Source organism: Pelodiscus sinensis, chromosome 6, assembly GCF_052426305.1.
Source record: "Pelodiscus sinensis isolate ZL-2025 chromosome 6, ASM5242630v1, whole genome shotgun sequence".
Lineage (NCBI taxonomy): Eukaryota > Metazoa > Chordata > Testudines > Trionychidae > Pelodiscus > Pelodiscus sinensis.
In genome coordinates this window covers 49,027,422-49,047,562 of record NC_143057.1, presented here as the reverse complement: position 1 = coordinate 49,047,562, position 20,141 = coordinate 49,027,422, and the positions used below count along the sequence as shown (strand labels likewise).

Below are 20,141 nucleotides of genomic sequence, written 5' to 3'. Positions count from 1 at the left end.
AACTGACAAGTTTCACTAGAAGTTGCTTGAGGTTCATTTGGAATTCCTGAGTTTTCATATGGACCTGAAAACTCCAAGTGAACTTCAAGTGTGAACCTACTTAAACCAATTCTCTAGTGTAGGTTCAGCGAAAACTAAACAAAACATGTAATCCCAAATTTTTACAGTGTCACTGCTGGGAGACAGTAAGCATGTATGAGTGCCACCTGGCTACTAAAACACATCCAGAACACAGCAAATATCTGCTGCAATTTATTCTCTCAGGGTACGTCTACCCTAGCCCCTAGTTTGAAACCTAATGTAGGCATTCGAAGTTGCAAATCAAGCCTGGGATTTAACTATCCCGGGCTTTATTTGCATCTTCCCATCCGGGCCCCATTTTTAAATCCCCCTAGTCCGAACTAACTGCCCGCAGCTACATGCGGCAGTCAAATGTTAACTCGAACTAAGTCCTTAGTTCGAGTTAACTGTTAACTCTTTTCAGGAGGAACAACAGGTAGTTCGATTTAGGGCTTTAATTCGAAATACCGGGTCCCTGCCATGTGTAGACGCGGGCAGTTAGTCCGGACTTGTAAATTTCAAAAATGGTGACCGGCCGGGAAGATGCAAATCAAGCGCAGGATATTTAAATCCCGGGCTTAATTTGCAACTTCGAATACCTACATTAGCCTCCTTAGTTTGACCTAGGGGGCTAGTGTAGACATACCCTCATAGAATTGCCATAGATACATACCTTCATGCAGAATTAACTTTCATAAAAGTTAAGTGCAGTTTGTTTTATTTATTTTGCATTTGTTATTTGTTACTATTTGTTTTAAAATTAAATTAAAAAAAAAAACCAAAGTATTTTCTTGGTAACCATCAGAAATCTCCAACAACAGACAGGATTAATAAACAAATCTATTAGTGTTGCATTATTTCAGTAACTGACAATTCTTAGTTTCTAAGACTTCTAGCTATATGATGGGAGTCAGAAGTCTGAATTTATGAAACATCTCCATGCAAGTTTATCTCGGGTAGCTTCCCAAAGGATTTAGTCAGAGTTCATCTGCCTGATTTTAGTATCTTGTAAAAGAGAGATCTTCTTTCACGGAAGATGCTATTTATGCTGTGAGAACTGTTGTTGGCAAAGGAAATGACTGGCTGTGCAATAAAAGTACAGCTGCCACTCTAAATTAGTCACTGAATTGGTTTCTTTTTAGAAAATGAAGTATATTTGTTTAATACAATTTAGTAATATTTGCATTTTAAAAGTAAAACGGTAAAAGAATGGTAGATTTGCCAGGTCACTTTCACAGTGCAGTTAAAGCCCAAGATAAAGCAAAAAAAAACCAACCTAACCAAACAAAAAACCCTCCCTTAGCTGGTGGAATTCAAATGAGTGACAAAGACGTGTGAACTGAAAGGAAACTAAGTTCAGAACAAGGACTCATCCCTACTGCTAGTCCTACAACTTAAGGACAAGATTTTGCTACCTTGCTTTTTTGCAGGGATGGAGGGAATATTTTAAGTTCTTTTTTAAACCTATATCATTCCATCAAGAATCATCTTTCAAAAGAGGTGAGAAAGGAAACATTCTTGTTGCACTGGAAGGAGAACAACTCAACAAGAGCTATCAAAAAGGCTTCATATCTTCTGGAGAAGACAAGTTCTTAGACTATGCAGCTATATTCTACTAGTCCAGCACTCTCTGGTCTGGTAACATCCATGTTCCAGCATGATTTTAGTAAGATGGATATTCACTTATCATGGGTGTGGCCAAGTTTCCCGCAGTCCCATAAAGTTTGTTTATCGCCACTAGTCCTGGCTCTAGTGTTCGGTGCTATTACTTACTCTAATTTACCCCTAAATGACTTCTAAAAGCCCAATAAGCAGTGGAAATGTTTGTAACGCTGCTAGGCAATATAGACCTCATGTGGTTCAGCAAATTCTCTGGTTTAGGACCGGTCAGATCTTGAGGGTGCCAAACTAGAGAGGTTCATGATGTACTTCTAAAGGGCACTGATTATGGAATAATATTACCACGCACTTATATAGCATTTTATCATGCACATTATAAAAGAGTCTATAGCAGCCCCATCCTCAACACAGAGTCATGAATATCATATGGGAGCTGAGCTCGGCAGAATGGTGTTGAAGGATGCACTGAATATTCTATAATTTGTCTTTCCTCTTGCACTCTCTTTTCATCTTGCACACCTGCATTGGGCCAGCCACAGTCTAATCGTACGTATTCAGTGTAGGTTGCACGAAGCCTTCCCCACAGCTTTATGTAGTGGTGAAAGACCCAGTCATAGCATTGTTGGAAGGAACCGACACTGTGTAGAGCTAAGCTCATCTGTGGCATTGGCCTCTCCAAGAGGCAGCTCCCCTGCCATTTCCATCAATTAGCACAGATGCTGAGCATAGATAGGAGCACACGCTAAACCATCCCTGGGGTATCAGAGGTGGGGCTTGTGTAAATTACAGGAATATCTTCCAGAATTCCTTTTAAGGAGTTCCTCACAGGACATCCAGGGAGGAATGGGGCTTTGAGTTCAAGTTTAGCCCTGTATATCAACCTCTGTAAGGGGCACCAGTGAGGCAGGGGAGAATTATGAATTGGTTGCAGGTTTATAGGCCAGATACTCAGCTACTGAATATTCATATAGCTCCAGTGACTTTCCTAGAGTTATGCCAATTTACATCAGGTGAGGGTCTGGCTCTAGATCTCCTCAGTGACAGCTCCACCAGGAAGTACAGCCAGGAAAGAATGAGGAATATTAATACTATAAAAGTCCAGTTTTCCTCAATAGGAGACTGGGGCAGGCGAAAGCCTCTTCCCAGGTAGAAATCATGTCTTATCCTTGAAGCCAAGATGCAATATTCTGTTCCCCCATTCTATGATAACTCAGATCTGTAGAAACTCCCTAGAATTTCAGGGTCACAGAATGAGGAAGGCAGGCCACTCACAGGTTAGGAGGTGAGTCTACAAGAGAGAAGGATCTCATTCACATGAGCCTCTTCCTCTTCTCCTCTCTGGTAGCTCCACAGTCACTTCTCTCCAGCATGCCAATATGTTCCCTGAATAAATTGATCCTGTGTGGATCCAATATCCTTAACCTACTGTACCCTGGCTAGCTTGGAAGGATTCTGATTAGGCTTTATATATCAGTAAATGTATACATTTAAAGCAGATAATATTTGAAACAGGGAGTTTCATACAACAGTTTATGTAAAAAAACCCTATTGAAGTTTGATTGGTTACTCTTATAATGTCCCCAAGGGCACTGCTTTTCCGCATTTAGATGTTTATCTGTCCATCAACGTAACAATCTCACAGTTCTTTCTGTTTCTCACTGCAACTAGTGGACACCCAAAAGCCACATAGTTTAACTAAGAAACAGCTGCACACTCTCTGCACAGCTGCCCTGTGACTGCCGGAAGACAGAATATTAAGACTGGCCTCAGGGACAAAATGTTAGTTTTTAATTTTTTTAGATGATTAAATAAAGAAGCTCTATTAAACAAAAGCTGAAGATTTCTCATTCATAGCAGAAATAAGAGCAAGAATACTTACAGACCTCTTCAATATTTATAATCAATTTATTCATAACCATAGCAGAGAATCACAAATTAAAACTTGAGTGTGCATGGTGATAGAGTAACTTTGACAGTGTTCTGTAAGAGTTTCCTTAGGCTTGCCTGAATTCATCTTCAAGTATTGTTAGAAGTAGTCAGGTCAAGTGACAATGCTTAAACTTTTGATACAATGGCACACAGAAATGCGCTAGTACACAAACACACATGCAAAGACCAAGACAACTTTTCTATAGAGTTGTTCCTTGTATAGTGGTTTCCTGTATAATGGTCTTGTCTTTGGTTCTGGGACTCAATAATCCAGTAGCGACGAAGAGAAGCTGATTATGGCACAAGTCTCACCCCTCCTCCTAAACCACTGTAGGAAAAAAATGCTTCTTTTGAGATAATTGCTTGAAACCCCACCAAGATTCCATCCAGACTAATATGGCATAGGGACTATTAGGCAATGCCAGAACAGGCCAGGAGAGGGGTGAGGAAAAGGCCGGAGAAGAATAAACACGAAGATACACCAGACCAGAACTCCATGCAGAGATACAGAGGCAAATGTACATACACTTGGGAAATGGGAGGCTGCAGCCCAGAGATCCAAGAGAGAGTGGATCTGAGGATGAGAAGTTAAAGGAGGAAAGCCTGTTGCCAAAGGTCTGAGTTCAAAGAGGGACAGCAAAGTTACACCTTGCCCTGTGTCAATGATCAAGGAAGTTAGATATATAAGAAAATAGAAGACATATAAAAATATAAGCAAATTAGGTGCTACCACAGGTGGCTGAAAAAGTTGCCAACGAGGCGGTCAGTGTTGCATACCCTTGCTGTATAATAAAGAGCATAACATCTGGGAACTAGGCCTTTCCACCTATCCACACACCCAAAAAGCAGAAAAACAAAATACAAATTATACTCGAGTTTAGTAGCACATTAATTATAGTTATAGATAATTCAGGCCGTCATTGCTATAAGTAAAAAAAAATTGGACTTAGAGAAACAACTTAAAGCGGGGAAAAATTTTCCCACAGCTGACTTCCGTTTGTTCAAATTGGGGTTGTTTTGTTTTTGGGTTTTTTTTTGCATGACTTAAGAGTGGGGTATGAGAGGACTTATAAAGCATCAATTCCTACAAGTGTCAACAACTTTAGTGCAGAATGGATGTATATTAGGGCAACTTATAGCGGGGATGCCCTGTACCAATTTGAAAGCAGTTACAAAAGTGCTATGTCTGTGTTTCCTCCGCATCCATAATGTCCAACTGTTACCGCCTATTCTTAGGAACCATTGTTTTATGAGATTTTATATAGTATCCAGCACATGTTCAGCACCTGATGCTGCCTTGAAACAAATAATATGAACATCAATATGGAAATATCTGCAAATATTTTAATAGTGATAAAACCAAGGATGTAGAGGAAGTGAGTGTAATGTACAAGGATACAGCTAGGAGTAATAGAGTGAAATAGGCTGAATATAATTAAAAAAAACAACTTTGTACCAACAAGATGAAGCATGCTGCATTGATCTTGCAAGAAAGAAGTGGCAACCCTTATTATTTGGCACATATAAAACTAGACTGGACAAAACAATGATGCTGACAGGAACAAGCCTATCTTAGTACTGTAAATCATTATCCTATAGATCTCTTACACCTTTAACTTCTGTAATTATCTGATTACATACTGAAGAGAATTAAGCAGCATTAATGTTCAATTTTCCTAAAACATTTGATGCACGACTGCCTTCTCTATTGGTCTTCCAAATGAATTAGATAATGATTGAGGAATTCCTTTGTACTTTTATCATTTAGAGTATGTAGGATTTTGGCCTATTTAATATTATCATGAGCAAAATTAGCTAATCTTGGTCCAATAACTGGGTGTATAGTTTCTCCGTCTACAACACCCATTAAAACTAAAAGGAGTTAAGCATACTTCTAAAGAAAAATATATACTTGGTGACAGTTTCAAGACTAGCTGGTCCAGCTGTGAGAGTTATCTGCTCTGCATCAGCTTCTATTCTGCAGTGAATTCGTGAGACAGATTATTAAAACCAAGAATTGATAGAACGTTGCTATTTAATAAAAGGAGCCAGAGACTCAGCAAATGTAATTAAAAGCTCTGTTGAAATCAATAAAGTTATATCAGCAGACACCATCAGCTGGATCTGGATCAAGGGGAAATATACAGTATATTATATATACATCACGGATGTTACATCAGCACACCTTGGTTAATGCTTTACAGGCCACAAATTGATCCATGGGCAGAAAAAGTGTAAGATTAACACGCAAGGGAACACCTGTAATATATTTTTTATAACACAGTATGAGAGCTCTAGGTATTCAGATGTTATTAGATATCTGTATTTGTGGGTTGTGTGTGGATTGAGATTAACATATAGTCCACAGAATTCTTTAATACTGTCTTTGATGCTGTTGTAAATTAAGGGTATAGATATGCATAAATCCATACTTATTTTTTTCTTCAGTTTAAAAGTAGAAACTTACATTTTTAACAAATATGATTATTTCAAATATCAGTAATCTCATCTTCATATTTTTGACACATGACATATCATGATTGCTAGTAACTTTCCTGTGCCTAGGCATTTAAATTACATTGCTAAATTTGATTCAGGATTACTTTTGGTTTTCACTGCCTAGAATAAAAGCAAGTGAGGTTTTTATTCACAAGACACCCATAGGTAAGAAAAAGAGAAAATTATCCAGAAGTTGAGGAATATAGTAACTGTTTAATAATATGCAGTTTAGGAGAGTAATTGAAACTTAGAAAAATTAGTCTTTCCAGTTTGCATGGCTCTTTATTACACAAAATCCTATGGGCTCCTTAATGATAATAGGTGGTCCACATTTTGACTTTATAGCTCAAAACAGATGGTACTTCCTTACAATGCTCCTTAACAACATGCTGGAACATAGTTCAGTACTGATTCCAGGGAAAGACTGACTTCCATGTGATCACCAGCACCTTTCCTGTCGCATACTGAGGTTTCCCTGAGGGTTGCCAGTACTATGTATGAAAGCTTAAGGCATAAGTCCTACAGACTTCACCCGATGCCTCTCCAACCATGTCAAAGCCTATAACTGCAACCTTCCCTCCTACTTTTCTAGCCTGGTTTCCTCATTCTTGGTAAAAATAAAGCTGCCTTCTTTAGGTGGTAGATATGCTGGGTCAAGAATAAGATCTGTATCTCCTGACCACGTCCGTCCCCTTTGATCATTTTAAGTACTATGCATTTGTTTCTGACTCCAGTTTCACCTAACTTTGATCATAAATTCTAATTACTGTTTGACTGTGCAATTGATTTACTTCAAATTCTAAGATACTCCTTTCTCAACTCCTTTTTATTGAGCAGTATTCTGTCCATTACTTCTCTGATTGTTACATTCAGAAGGTCTAATAATACCTTTTACAGCATATTCCATTTATGTCACTGTCTTACTACTTACTCTCAGAATTTTGATATAAATAATCTTGTTTGAGGAATGCTTTCTTGCACATTTTCATACTTTAAAGTAGTTGAGTTTCAGTTACATTTACCCTTAACTTTGAATGCCAGGATTTCTTGGGGTCATTTTATAAGCCATTTTTTAAAAATCAGTTAAAAAATACAAATCCGTATTCTAACAGAGCTGTTTAATGTTTTGGTCTGAGAACAGGGCATACTGTATGCTGACTCATATAGAGGAGGTTTTTGAACATTTAGTCACATCTTGCACCCCAAAAGTTCCCCTTTCCTGTAGTCAGTGGGAGCTTTGCCATTGACATTGTGAGCAGGAATGGGTTTAAGGTAACCAGAATTCGGGAATGTCTTTGTGTTTAGCACCTGTCCCAGTATATTTACTCAGCTTACAGAAAATACTGTTTTGTCTGGCTTTTGTAACTCCTACAATTTCTGGCCCGATGTAAAAAGTCGCCATCCAGCTGAACCAGTGGTGCTATTTTCGCTGAGTTCATGTATACATCATGGACAGCTCTTTTCTTGGCCTTTCATATATTTCAATAAAAAATGAACAGGTCTAAAATGTTTAAATGAAATTGATTCTTTTTATTTCCTTTTGGCCTTTGGGTCTTTTCGGTTCACACAGTCAAGCTTTTCTCTGAAAGCACATGGGCTACAACCATTTTTTTTAATTTGAAGTGATGTCTGTGAGTCTCATGTAATCAGATAATTCCAGGAGATAAGGATTTTAAAAATATAGCGGCTAAAGAGTTGGTAACACTGGAGCCACCTCTCCCCAGAATAGGGAGAGTAAATACTGAAATAAGATATAATCAAGATATAATACTTAGAGAAAAACTAAACAAGGATATCCCTTTTTTGAGAGAGTTCTCCTGACATCCCAGTTTGTGTTACAAAAAATGGAACTGGTTTTGACATGTATAAAGCTGTTGCTTCAGTTCCAATCTAGGTGCTTCTGTGCTGAGCCTGAGGAAGGGAGAGAGAAGAGCAGAACCTGCCTCCTTTCCCTTCCTTTGGTCCCAAAACCTTCCCACTTGAAGCTTCATCTTCCCAACAAGACCAAGCCTGGTGCACTTTCTCATCTCCCACAACCCGCCGACATGTGTTGGTTTGAAAATCTAGTTATCCTAATTAGATCCTTTAAGTAAAGTAAGGTATTTGTGCCTCGCATAATGAGAGTATTTCCTTGATTATATTTTATTTCAGTGGGATGAGAATAGGGCCCTACTATTTCCTTTAATATTTAGCTTAAGCAGAAGTAATATTTTATTTATTTTTTTAAATCCCATGTTTTCTGGTTATTAAACTATCCCCTTTTTTCTTGCCCAGAGAAAGTGTATGCTGCCATCAATGCAGCCAATGCCTCTGGCAGAAAGTTGCCCTCTGACAGCAAGCATTTCAGCTGTGAAACAAATTGCATCATTTGGATAGAAGGATGACTCCTTACTCACTCTGCCAGCTTCCAAATTTAAGGACCTGATGGGGATTTGCTAATGCCAAATTGAAAGCATTTGAGTCATTTCTGGTCAGCTGTCCTGTAACCTCAATATTTGCACATGAATGAGATTTTCCTGTGTACTGATAATTAAACAAGCATACCAAATATGCCAACACCACTGAGATGTCTGATATGTTTGAGTCTAGACTCAATGCATAACTTGAGTAAATGGGGTTGAAAAGGAGCAGGATTTGCCTCTGGTTGCACACAATGAATTCCCACTGACTCCATCTGATGTTGTGTGTACACGAATATAGAAAAGTAATGATGTTTATTAATTCCTATCCTATTATCAAGTTGACAACACTGACAAAGCCTGTATGATAAGAAACAATGGAAGGAGCTTTTCTACCTCTTACTAAAGGGCTAGCCAGAATTCCATGGGAAAGCAGAGTCTCTTCTCATACCCCAGTGCCCACTGATTGCTTGAAACGAGTGAGGACCACGTCTCCATCATTGCTCCACACTGTCCTGCAGAACTGTCCACATTTAAGAAAGGGGAATATTTTGCATCATTCTCAAGGGTGTGGTAAGTGCTCTACTGAGCTCCCTAAGACCATTCAGGAAGAAATCTGGCTGACTAGATTTAATTCTGGATGCTTTGGCTGTTGTATAGTCTCTTTGCACTTCCTTTCCTCCCCTCCTCTGCAGCAACTGGTCAATGATGTGTAGTTGTCCTGTTTGCACCCATTTCATTCCTGGTCAGACATTGGTGTAAGATTACCGTAAGTTGTTCCTCTGCTATTTTGTATGCTTTATGTTTAGGCACAATTCATCAAAAATGGAAAATACGATGACAAAGAAAAGAAAAAAAAAAGCAGCAACTGAAAAGGATACAAGTAAACACAAGCACTAACACACAAAAAATGAAAAGAAAACAACATAATTTGGATGCTAAACACAGAAACCAAAAGAAGCCATTACAGCAGAGAAAGGTGAACTGTGAAATGTATTAGCAGAATTGGGAAAAACAGCTTAGGAATTAAACAAGAACTTTTTCAATACTTTTGCAAGGAGAAATTCTATAAATAACCAAAACTGCCTATACAATGCCCTGGATATTTTCAGGATCAGTGAGGCAGTGGAAGTAAATGTGTCAGTGAAGCACATTTCCAGATGGAGCTTATTCTCCTTTTAGCGATCAGGACGGTAATCCTGAGGCCATTATGACAAACTAGTAAAGGTAATATATGAACCAAACTTTCACCTAAATTCTTTTTTTGATATTAACTTAAAAAATGATTTGGTGTGCGCTGTGTTTAACACACATACACTTCCCCTATGCCCCATCTCTGCAGAACAGGAGAGGTGGGAGACAACAGAGCAGGACCATTTTCTCTGTCTTAGAAATAAAACATGGCTTCTCTCAAAAAACTTACCCAGCAACAGCCAGCGCGCACACATTCTGTGTCACTGTCACACATTGTCTGTGCCACACATACACTGTCACACACACATACTGCCACATACATTCTCCCATCTCTGCGGCACACAATCTACATCATAAAATCTGTCACACACAGTGTGTCTCTTTCACACTCACTCTCTCTTTCTAGCCACAGCCCCACCATTTCCACCCGAGACCCCACCCGTTTTGGGGAAAGGCAGAGCAGGCCTGTGACCATGTACCAAAAATCATGAAGTGGCCCCACTGCGAAAATTATTGCCCACCCTGTAGGAGATCACCAGGCCTTGGAGATTTCCAGCCTGTTTGCCAAACAAATGAAACAGCCACAATGCTGAGCATCTTCTTACACTGCTGTGCATCCTTAACGCTCACAGATTGCAACTAAAGTTGTGGCTGCTTGGCATCATTCAGGAAAGGCTCGACACCTCACAGGCTCAGGCCCTAAATATGTAGGCACACCATCCCTTCGCACACTGCTTTTGAGTTGTCCTTATTTACGACTTTCAAGCATGAGCTCCGGGATAGTAGTTACTTCTCTGAATTCAAGCGTATCAACTTGGGAAGCTGAGGCTGCTTAGCAACGGGGGAAGCTTCTCCACCAAAGTTCCCAGTAAACTTTGCTGAACTGAGTTAGAAAAATTAGACTAAGATTAAGGTATCAACAGGAAACAGGTGAGATTAATCCTCACAGGTGCAGAAAAGATGCAATTTACACTTCCCCCATGTCCACAAAGACAGTTATACTGGCAGACAAGTTCACTCCCAAAGGAAAGGGTTCCATCAAGAAAGAGCAAAAGGAAAATAGTAATAATCAGAGCTCGACAAATAATGCAATCTACTCGCCTGTGGCGAGTAGACTGCAACTGAGAAGAGTCAGGTTCCGGCGATCTGCGCATGTGCAGAACAATCTGCGCATGCGCAGATCGCCGGACAGCGCGGCTGGCGAGCGGGGCTCGCCACGGTTCAGCAAGCCCAGGTAATAATAAAAATAAAAATTTCTAATAGAGGATAGTATATACTGGCTAACAGATTGCAAACACTGGGGATTGGGCGGGCTTAAGCAAAGTCCACATAATGGCTTCTGTAAGGGTATGTCTACACTAGCCCCCTAGATCGATCTAGGAAGGCTAATGAGGGTGACCAGAACTGCAAATCAAGCCCAGGATTTAAACATCCCATGCTTGATTTGCATGTTCCCGGCCGGTTGCCATTTTTAGAAATTGACTAGCCCGAAGTAACTGCCCGCATCTACACACGGCAGTGAAACGGTATTCCGATTTAAAGCCCCTAATTTGAATTAGCTGGTAAACCTCACTGCAGGAGGAATACCAGCTTATTTGAGTTAGGGTTTTAAATTGGAATCCCATTTCACTGCCGCGTGTAGACGCGGGCAGTTACTTGGGGCTAGTCAATTTCTAAAAATGGCAACCGGCCAGGAACATGCAAATCAAGCATGGGATATTTAAATCCTGGGCTTGATTTGCAGTTCTGGTCACCCTCATTAGCCTCCCTAGATCAATCTAGGGACTAGTGTAGACATACCCTAAGAGATGTTATCAACCTACCTCCCTAGCATTGACACTTTCCTCCAACATGCATCTGACAAAGTGGGTCTTTGCCCATGTAAGCGTATGCTCCAGTACATTTGTTAATCTATAAGGTGCTACAGGACTCCTTGTTGCTTTTGCAGATCCAGACTAACACAGATACCCCTCTGATACTATCCTCCAACAGTGGAACCAGTTCTTCCTGGCTGGCTTTCACAAACTAACCAGGACAATTAAATGAAGGACATGTTATGGAATGAAAGGCTTCTCACTCCTCCAAGTTCTAGCACTCCATTAAGTCACTAGTCTAAACTATTCCAGAGAAGATCAGAACGAACAGCTCAGCTGCAACTACTGAAATATATTCATTTTATTCAGAAGGCAATCAAAATAGTCTCAAAATAGGAGGGAGAAATTCACTTGATAAAGGCCCCTTTATCATTCTCGGCAGAAAGAGGATGCACCTGGCCCCTGAGTGTTCTGGGCCAATGGGCAACGTGTCTCTAGTTTTTTGCATTGCTGCTGCTATAAGAAGTTGCCATGCTGGAAAAATATTTGGCAGTCAAAAGCGTTCTCTTATGTTGTCTGAGCAATAATAGCCATTGTGATGTGAATAAAAATGACTGTACCAGTGTCCACTACATCAGGTATGGAACAATAACTAATACTGGTATCAATAAGGTTTAGCCTATCCTCGCTGATGGATCTGGATCAGAATATGATGGTTACTTTGTACTTGTAAGAGCTTCATATCCTTATAGCTTCTTTGCCACCAGTTCATAACTTAATTATTATCAGTGTTCCCTGTAACCAGTGTGCTTGTGAGGCCCCCCAGGAGTGATTCAAATGCTACCCAGCTAATTAATAGAGTGCGGCGGCCATTTTGATGTAAATGAAGCAACGATTATTTAAATCGCTGCTTCATTTTCCTATGTCTAGTAAACTCATCTATATGGCTCCGTCAACGGAGCCATGTAGTCTAGACATACCCTAAAATTGCTGTCAAGTGGGTGGAAATCGGGTAAATAGTGCATTTTATTAATATCAGCAGAACTGACTTAAACGGGTCCTGTGTGTTGTGTAGTCTTGCCTTAATTTTTGTATTCATGCCAATCAGTGTGAAAGAAGCTATTTGCATATATACTTCCTTGTACATGAAACCACATTTAAGTTGCAGCCTTCAGCATGTGTTGTGAGTATCATTGTGGCCACTGGGGCTTCCAAAGTTGTGTAGCCCTGCATTACAGGAACGTGATTCTAGAGTACTAATGTTATGGCTGTTTCCCTTTGTTTGGACATGGGATACCTCTACTAAACAGCATCCAGGCCAACTATAACTACTACTACAGAGAAATACCCAGTGGATAGTAAGAAGGTAATTGTGCACTCTTCTTTCGGCACAAATTTCTATACGACATCTTCGGGGATTTTTATGTCCATCAGACCCTAACAGTTTACCCAGGCTTTGCATGACACACAAAGCACTAACAGAACTGAGAATAAAAGATTTACTTGTCACCCCAAAAGAATCTCTTCTTCACCAATCACTTTTTCGATACTTCCGACTTCTTGGCACCCTGACAACTTCAGATCAAGGACTCTGTTTTTTTTTTAAATTGATCATAGTTTGGATAAAACTCATAATTCCTGTCAATGTATTGAAATTCCCTTGATCAAAAAGACAGTTAGCCCAGTTATCTGATTACAAAAATAATCACCACATGCTATTTCCTGCCTCACAGACCTCCTTGCAAAATGCATCTTATTGAATTCACATTTCTGCTCTGATGTGCAGTAAAATTTACCCTTTTAACTCAGACATACGCTGCATTAATTGACCATCATATGTAAAAAGGCTTAGATGTTGGAGGAGATTTTATATTCAAAAGTTCTTCCCACCATGTCAAAACCATCCTTTTGAATGAGTGAATTAAACTGTCTCCGTTTACACATCAATGATACAGGGCCAAAATTTCAAAAGTGGGAGTATTAAAATACAGGTCTTCTTGTGCTGTAAAAGTATGTGTACCTGTGCTAGTGAATGCAAATCAAATTCCTGTGCATTTTCCTGATCTTTAACATAAAACTCTACACAGGATTTTTTAATGTAAATGATGCTGTATCAGAATACAGTATAACTTTGAAAAATCATCTGTGTTTGAGCCAAATTCTACTCCCAGTTCACTAATTTAAATTACAAGTAACTCTATAGAATCAGTTTCACTTTGTGACACCATTTTAAACTGACAGTAATTCCCTCAAAGTCTGCGGATTTGCTATTGATTTAAATGTGTATAGCTGAGAGAAGAATTTGATCACTGGTGCCAAGTGGTGTACGTTTTAAATTAAACTATTTTAAAGTCTAATTTAAGTCTCAGTTACGTAATTTTAAATGGAGAGCAAACCCACTGACTTCTATATGACTCGTAGATGAGGTCAAAATATAGGTCTTGATTATAGGATTTTATTTCACTTACCTCAGCAGTTTAAACCATTTAAAGAAGGGGAATTTTAAAATGTGCATGGGGGAGGAGGACCATGATTAATTGTGATGAACCTGTACTATAAAGATATTAATACAGTTTTAAAAAAAGGTTTAGGAAATGCTTTAAAGAGAAGCTTTAAATGCTTTAAAGAGAAGCTAGATAATTTCATGGAGGTTAGGTCCATAAAAGGCTATTAGCCAGGGGATAAAATGGTGTACTTGGCCTCTGTTTGTCAGAGGCTGGAGAGAGATGGCAGGAGACAAACCGCTTGATCATTGTCTTCGGTCCACCCTCTCTGGGGCACCTGGTGCTGGCCACTGTCGGCAGACAGGATACTGAGCTAGAAGGACCTTTGGTCTGACCCAGTACGGCCGTTCTTACGTTCTTATGCTTCTGCACTTTATAATCCTTAAACATTTGGGTACACTTTTTATGCTTATACTTCCTGTTATTATTGCACCCCCTTCACTAACTCATCTGCAGGCACTCTGGGTTTGTGCAAGATTAAACTGCATTACCAGCCTAAAAGCTGCTTCACTTCACCAAGCTGGATTTTCAAATCGCAGTGCTACAAAGCTCACTGTTTTGAAAAAGGATAAAAATATTCAGCCGCAAAAGTTCAAGCCCAATGAACGCATGGACAGCTGTACAAAAAAACCCCAAACCATAAAGTCAAAATGCTTTTTATTTTTTATGTTTTTTTTTTCAGCACTCACTCAATTTCACTATATGGACAGGAAGTTATAAGCTATCTTTAACCTTGGAATGTGAATAACAAGAGAGAAGCTAAAAATGTTATAACGTAAACTTTATTAAATATATGTATATTTCTCCATAATCTTATACTAAAGTGAGATCTGGATTGATCTCTCTGGCCCGCAGAAGTACATATTGTACCTCCCTGCAACATCATCTCAAGTAGAGGATTCACCCCCAAAGAAGGGAACTTCAGTTTCCACGAGGTTTAAAACATCACGTTAATGAAATGTTGCAATTGCTCACTCAAAACTTAAAAAACAAACAAAAAAACAACAACAACAAAAAGGTGGGGGTGGGGTGGTGGTTTCGAGTGCAACATTAATGCAGCTATAAAGCACATTTAGTATTTTGTCTTTTTTTTTTCCTGGTTAGATGCATATCTTTAGCTGTCATTCTTTGAGTTGTAAGGTGTAAATCATAAAAATGTATTCCACATGAGAAAGTTACCATTGTTGTTGCAAGCTTAATTTCAGCATTTTGTTTCTGTAATTTAAACTATAATTGTGCAACAAAATATCTGTTTTCATTTACAAAATTATAATACTAACAAGACCAGTAATAATTGCTTAATGCAGGGGTTCTCAAACTTTCTGATACCGCGACCCCCCCTCTAAGTTGCTCACGACCCCGGGGGGGGGAGAGGAGAGGGTCGGGACCCACAGTTTGAGAAATGTGGGCTTAATGTATTCCTCAGGTGTTCCACTATGCAGACGGTGAGCAAGACATAAGGAGAAAGGGACGGATGCCGCAAATCTTCATCACATGATTTGTCTTTATTTATGGGCATAATCAGTGAGGCTATGTCTACATTACGAGTTTTCTTGGAAAAATATGCTAACGAGGGACTCATTTGTATGAGTTACAATCTCATTTGCATATTTTCTGCCAATCCATTTTTGCGGTAGGGGTTTTTGCACAAAACAAACTGTGGAGATTTTCTTTTGGGGCAAAACCCCCTTTTTCTGCAAGATCAGTATACTTCCTTTTTGGGGGTATAAGGATCTTGCGGAAAAAGGGATTTTTGCGCAAAACAAAAATGTCCACACTGCTTTTTTTTTGCGTGCAGGTTTTTTGCACAAAAAGAAATGGCAGAAAATATGCTAATGAGATTGCATCTCATGCTAATAAGTCCTTCATTAGCATATTTTCTGCCAGAAGAACTTGCAGTGAAGACGTAGCCTAGGAGTACTGTACTCACATACCAAAAGAGAAGACTTTCAATAAATGCAAGGGAAGACATTAAAATTGTTCTTTTTGTTTCAAATGAAAATAAAATACAGATACAATTTAATATGTTTTTTTTTCTCATAACAAAATAATAATTTTTCAGGTTACAACTAAAGGGCTTAACTCTTCAAACGCTTGTCCATGTGCTTGAAGTTTTTACTTACATGACTGGACCTATTGACTTATGTGAGATCAACAACTTACGCCAATAAGATATTACAGGATCAGTCCAAAACTGTAAAAAAGTATCAGTTGATTTAGACCTGATGAGAAGTTTCTAGGGCCTGGTCCTGAGAGGTTTTAAGCATTGCGTCTCCAAATCACAAACTACCTTAGTAGCCTTGTTGAAATCCCTGGCTAACTAATTATGCAGAGCTCAGTTCTTTGCTCAATTACGCAAGTGTGTAAATATGGACTATTCCACTGCTATCAATGGAATTACTCCAGTCAAATGAGTGAAATGGATCTATAATATGCCATTGTCATCCACATGGTTTCAAAGGGCCAAATTTTGCGCTCTCAGGTTATGTCTACACTTTACCCAGAGTTTGAAATAAGCTACACAATTTGAGCTAAACAAATGGCATAGCTTATTTCGTGCTAATTTCAAAAGAGCTAATATAGAAATTTGGCACTGTCAACATGGCATTTATTTCAAAATAAATTGCTATTCTGAAACATCCCTATTCTGAAACATTGAATGAGGTTTACAGGGACATCAGAATAGCGAGCCAAAATAATGGGTGTGCTCAAAAGATGCAGAATAGCTGTTTTGGGATACCTCTTGTATCCAGAAATAGAGCTGCAGTATAGATGTAGCCTCATATTGGCCAGATTAATCTCCTTTACTTCACGAGGGGCACATCTACATTGCAAGGAAAAAGTCGAATTAAGATACGCAACTTCAGCTATGTCAATTGCACAGCAGAAATCAAAACAGCTTAATTCGGCATTTGACACTGTCTACACAGTAGGAAGTCAAAGGAAGAACACACTTCCTTCGACTTCCCTTACTCCTTGTGAAATGAGGTTTACAGGAGTTGGAGTCCTCCATCTCAACATTATTTCGAAATAATGGCTTGCTGTGTAACATTTTGTTATTTTGAAATAACATCAGTTATTCCGAAATAACACTGCTGTGTAGACATACCCTAGGGTTACTCTGAATTTAAAGATGTGTCAATGGAGGAAGAATTTGGCTTAGTCACTCCCTGTGCTCCTTTGCCTCTAGGGCCTGATCCAAAGTCCAGTGGCATTAGTGTAAGTCTTTCTAATAACTTTAGTAGGTTTTGAAGAGCAACTCATTAGGTAGACTTACAAAATCAAAATTAACATAAATAACATTGTCAAATAATATCAGACTCATACAACATGAACACCATTGTGAAAATTGGTCTCAATACAGTATATCATATCAGTATTTGGAATGAAAGAGAAAGATGTAAGTTGACTTAAAAAATTAAAACTTGCATCCTCTAACTTCAACAGTAGTTTTACCATTGACATGATTAGTGGAAGCAATAGCAGGCACTTAAATAGGAAGTGCAAAAGAAAGGAATCAAATTAATTAATGCCATTATTGTGTAGTCATTAAAGTTAAAAACATTGAAAACAACATTCATATAATTGTATTAACATATTATTTTTGGCTCCTACTACTTTAAAAAAGACATCCATTAACTGTTTCCAAAATAACTCCCCCCCCCCACTCTATAGGTCAAATTCTGCTCTCATTGACATCAATACAATCATGCTTACTTGGAAGTAGAAATGTAGCTGACTAAAATTTATATCTTTGATTTTACAGTGTTTTATTATTATTTAATAGAAACAAAACCTGAAAGCTTTATAAAATACAACTGTGGATTTTAATTATTCCTCCAACTAAATATGAAAATCAGAATAAATATTAGTCATTAAACTACTCATTCTGATCTTCCTAAAATGGTTTCAAATATTTATTTTGAGTTGTTTTATCTATGAAACCCTTCTCTTAACCTTTCTCCCTTCCCCCAGAAAGTCACAAAATAAAAACACACTCCCGTCTCAAGCTTCCTTATTTCTGCTTTTATCCGTCTTAAGCTTAACAAATGGCTGAGAAAGGAAAGCGTCATAGTTCCTGTAAAAGTACCCACTCCAAATGCTCTCAGGCTAACTGTTTATGGCCCTGACATTCTTATCAGGTCTGTGCCAGGACAATGCATTTGAATCAGACTGAACATTTGATTCCAAAGGTACAGAAAAAGCAAATATTTTGTACGCGGGGAGGGGGCTTGCAGGGGAAGGCCCAAAATAACAGATACCAACCAAAATTATGAGAATGTAAATGGTTTGTTGAACTATGGAAATTAATCATAATAGGGAAATGCTTTCCAAAACTACCTTGTAAATTAAGCCAAATTAAGAAATTTGATTCTGGGCTTGATCCAACACCACTGAAATCAAAGGTATTTGTGCCCGAGAAAGGAATGCTGGCTTTGCCCCAAAATTGGCCTGAGACATCACTTGCTATACTCTCATTTTTTATATCATTCACTCTGTTGAAGTCAATGGAGTTTCACTATTGTAAAATTGAAATAAATAGTGGTGACAGCTTTTTTATTAGAAAAAAAAAAGACATTTGATAAAAATTGTCAGGCTTCAGAACTCTGAACGAAAATACTGTACCTAGTGTCCCGGTAATAACATCTCATGAAAATTATGAACAACATTGTTTTGTTTACAGAACAAACCAGTTTCATAGTCATGCATCCAGATATGCTCATTTACTGGTTCATGCTGACTTGAAAGACAATTATAACTTAAGAGTTTTGTGTTTGCCTTCACAAACTGATATATTTTATTTGTTTACATATTAAGTTGCTTTGTGGAATTGCTTTCTTCTGTTGCTTTTCGGGGTTAATTTTTTCCTTACAAATGTATTCAATATTTTTAAAAGCATCAGTAGCTGATTCACATGAATTTGCCATGGCATGGTCAGTGTTTTACCTATTATTATTCAGGTAAATGATACATTGTTTGTTTGTTCTTCAATTTATACATGAAAAGTAAGCTTGGGATGAAACAAAGAAACCTAATTGAGGAAACTTTACCCAGGAAAGCAATTTAAATGTGATCTTACAGGTGGGCCCAAAGAGAAGCTGCAGATTCGAACCCCTCCGAACTTGGTGAGCCTGTGTGTGAATTTTGCAATGTGGGGCCGCTCAATTAAGTGTTCTGTTACTGGATGCAACCCAGCGTGCCTGGCAGGGCGCGAAACACCCTCCCCGCGCCGCGCCGCGGGGGCAAGCAGAGGGGTCCGTGCTGGGGGCGGCGCATCCCCCGCGTGCCCGCAGGAGGGTTGCCCTGGTGTGTTACCCACGCGCGCAGCCCAGTCTAGACGCGAAGCTCCCCCCGCCTTACACCCACACCCCGCGGTGCCCGCAGGACTCCGGAGCGCGCATCCCGCCCGCGGCTCCCTCACCTGCCCGAGCAGGCAGCGGCGCTTACCTAGGCGAGGCGGACGGGGAGCCGCCGCGGGAAGCCTTCCCGGCTGAGCCACCCGGGCGTCCTCGCCTCTGCAGAGAGGGTTCCCCGGGGGACGCCCCCAGCCCCGGAGCAGCGCAAAGGGAGGGGGTAGGGCGGAGGCAGCCGCCGCTGCGGATTTACCGCGGGGGTCGCGGCTCTGGGCAGGAGACGCTCCGGGGCGCTGCCTCCCAGCCTCGCGTTCAGAGGGAGTGACAGCCTCGCTTCCTCATTTTCTGCGGCGGCCGCCCCGGCTACTTCCTCCCAGCCTGGCTCAGCTCACACACTTCCTCATCGGGCAGCTGCTCCCCGGCCCGCGTTATTTGCCTAACAGCTGGGACACAGGCGGAGCCGCCACGGGCTTCCCGCGCCAGGATGCGCCAGCTCGGCTCTGCCCAGCTCCTCTTCTGCCTTTCCTGGCTGCCGCTTCTAACCCGGCCCTCCTAAACACTCCCTGCACTTCCACACCTCCCTGGCTCGCCTCCGCGCCTCGCCTTGCCCCTAAGCTGGCTGCATTAGAGCGACCCTTTCCGCTTGCCTGTCCGCTCCAAAGCCTTACAGGCAACCTCCACTGGGTTTCCTAGAATTGAAAACAATCTATTGGGCTGGAAGAGACTTGGAGAGGTTAACAAGTCCAGCTACCTTGGCTGAGGCAGGGC

The 20,141-nt window shown here is 40.0% G+C and overlaps 1 protein-coding gene across 3 annotated transcripts in view; it reads right to left on the bottom strand.

The window, feature by feature from the left end:
- Positions 1–19,891, bottom strand: part of SYK (spleen associated tyrosine kinase) — an 87,864-nt gene extending 67,973 nt beyond the window's left edge. For 2 of the 3 annotated variants that reach the window (XM_075931890.2, XM_075931892.2), the window contains exon 1: positions 19,468–19,890. The gene's annotated coding sequence lies outside the window, so the exon portion shown is untranslated. Of the gene's footprint in view, positions 1–19,467 lie in introns of all 3 variants that reach the window. The other variant, XM_075931891.2, reaches the window with a different exon arrangement.
- Positions 19,892–20,141: the final 250 nt, after the last annotated feature.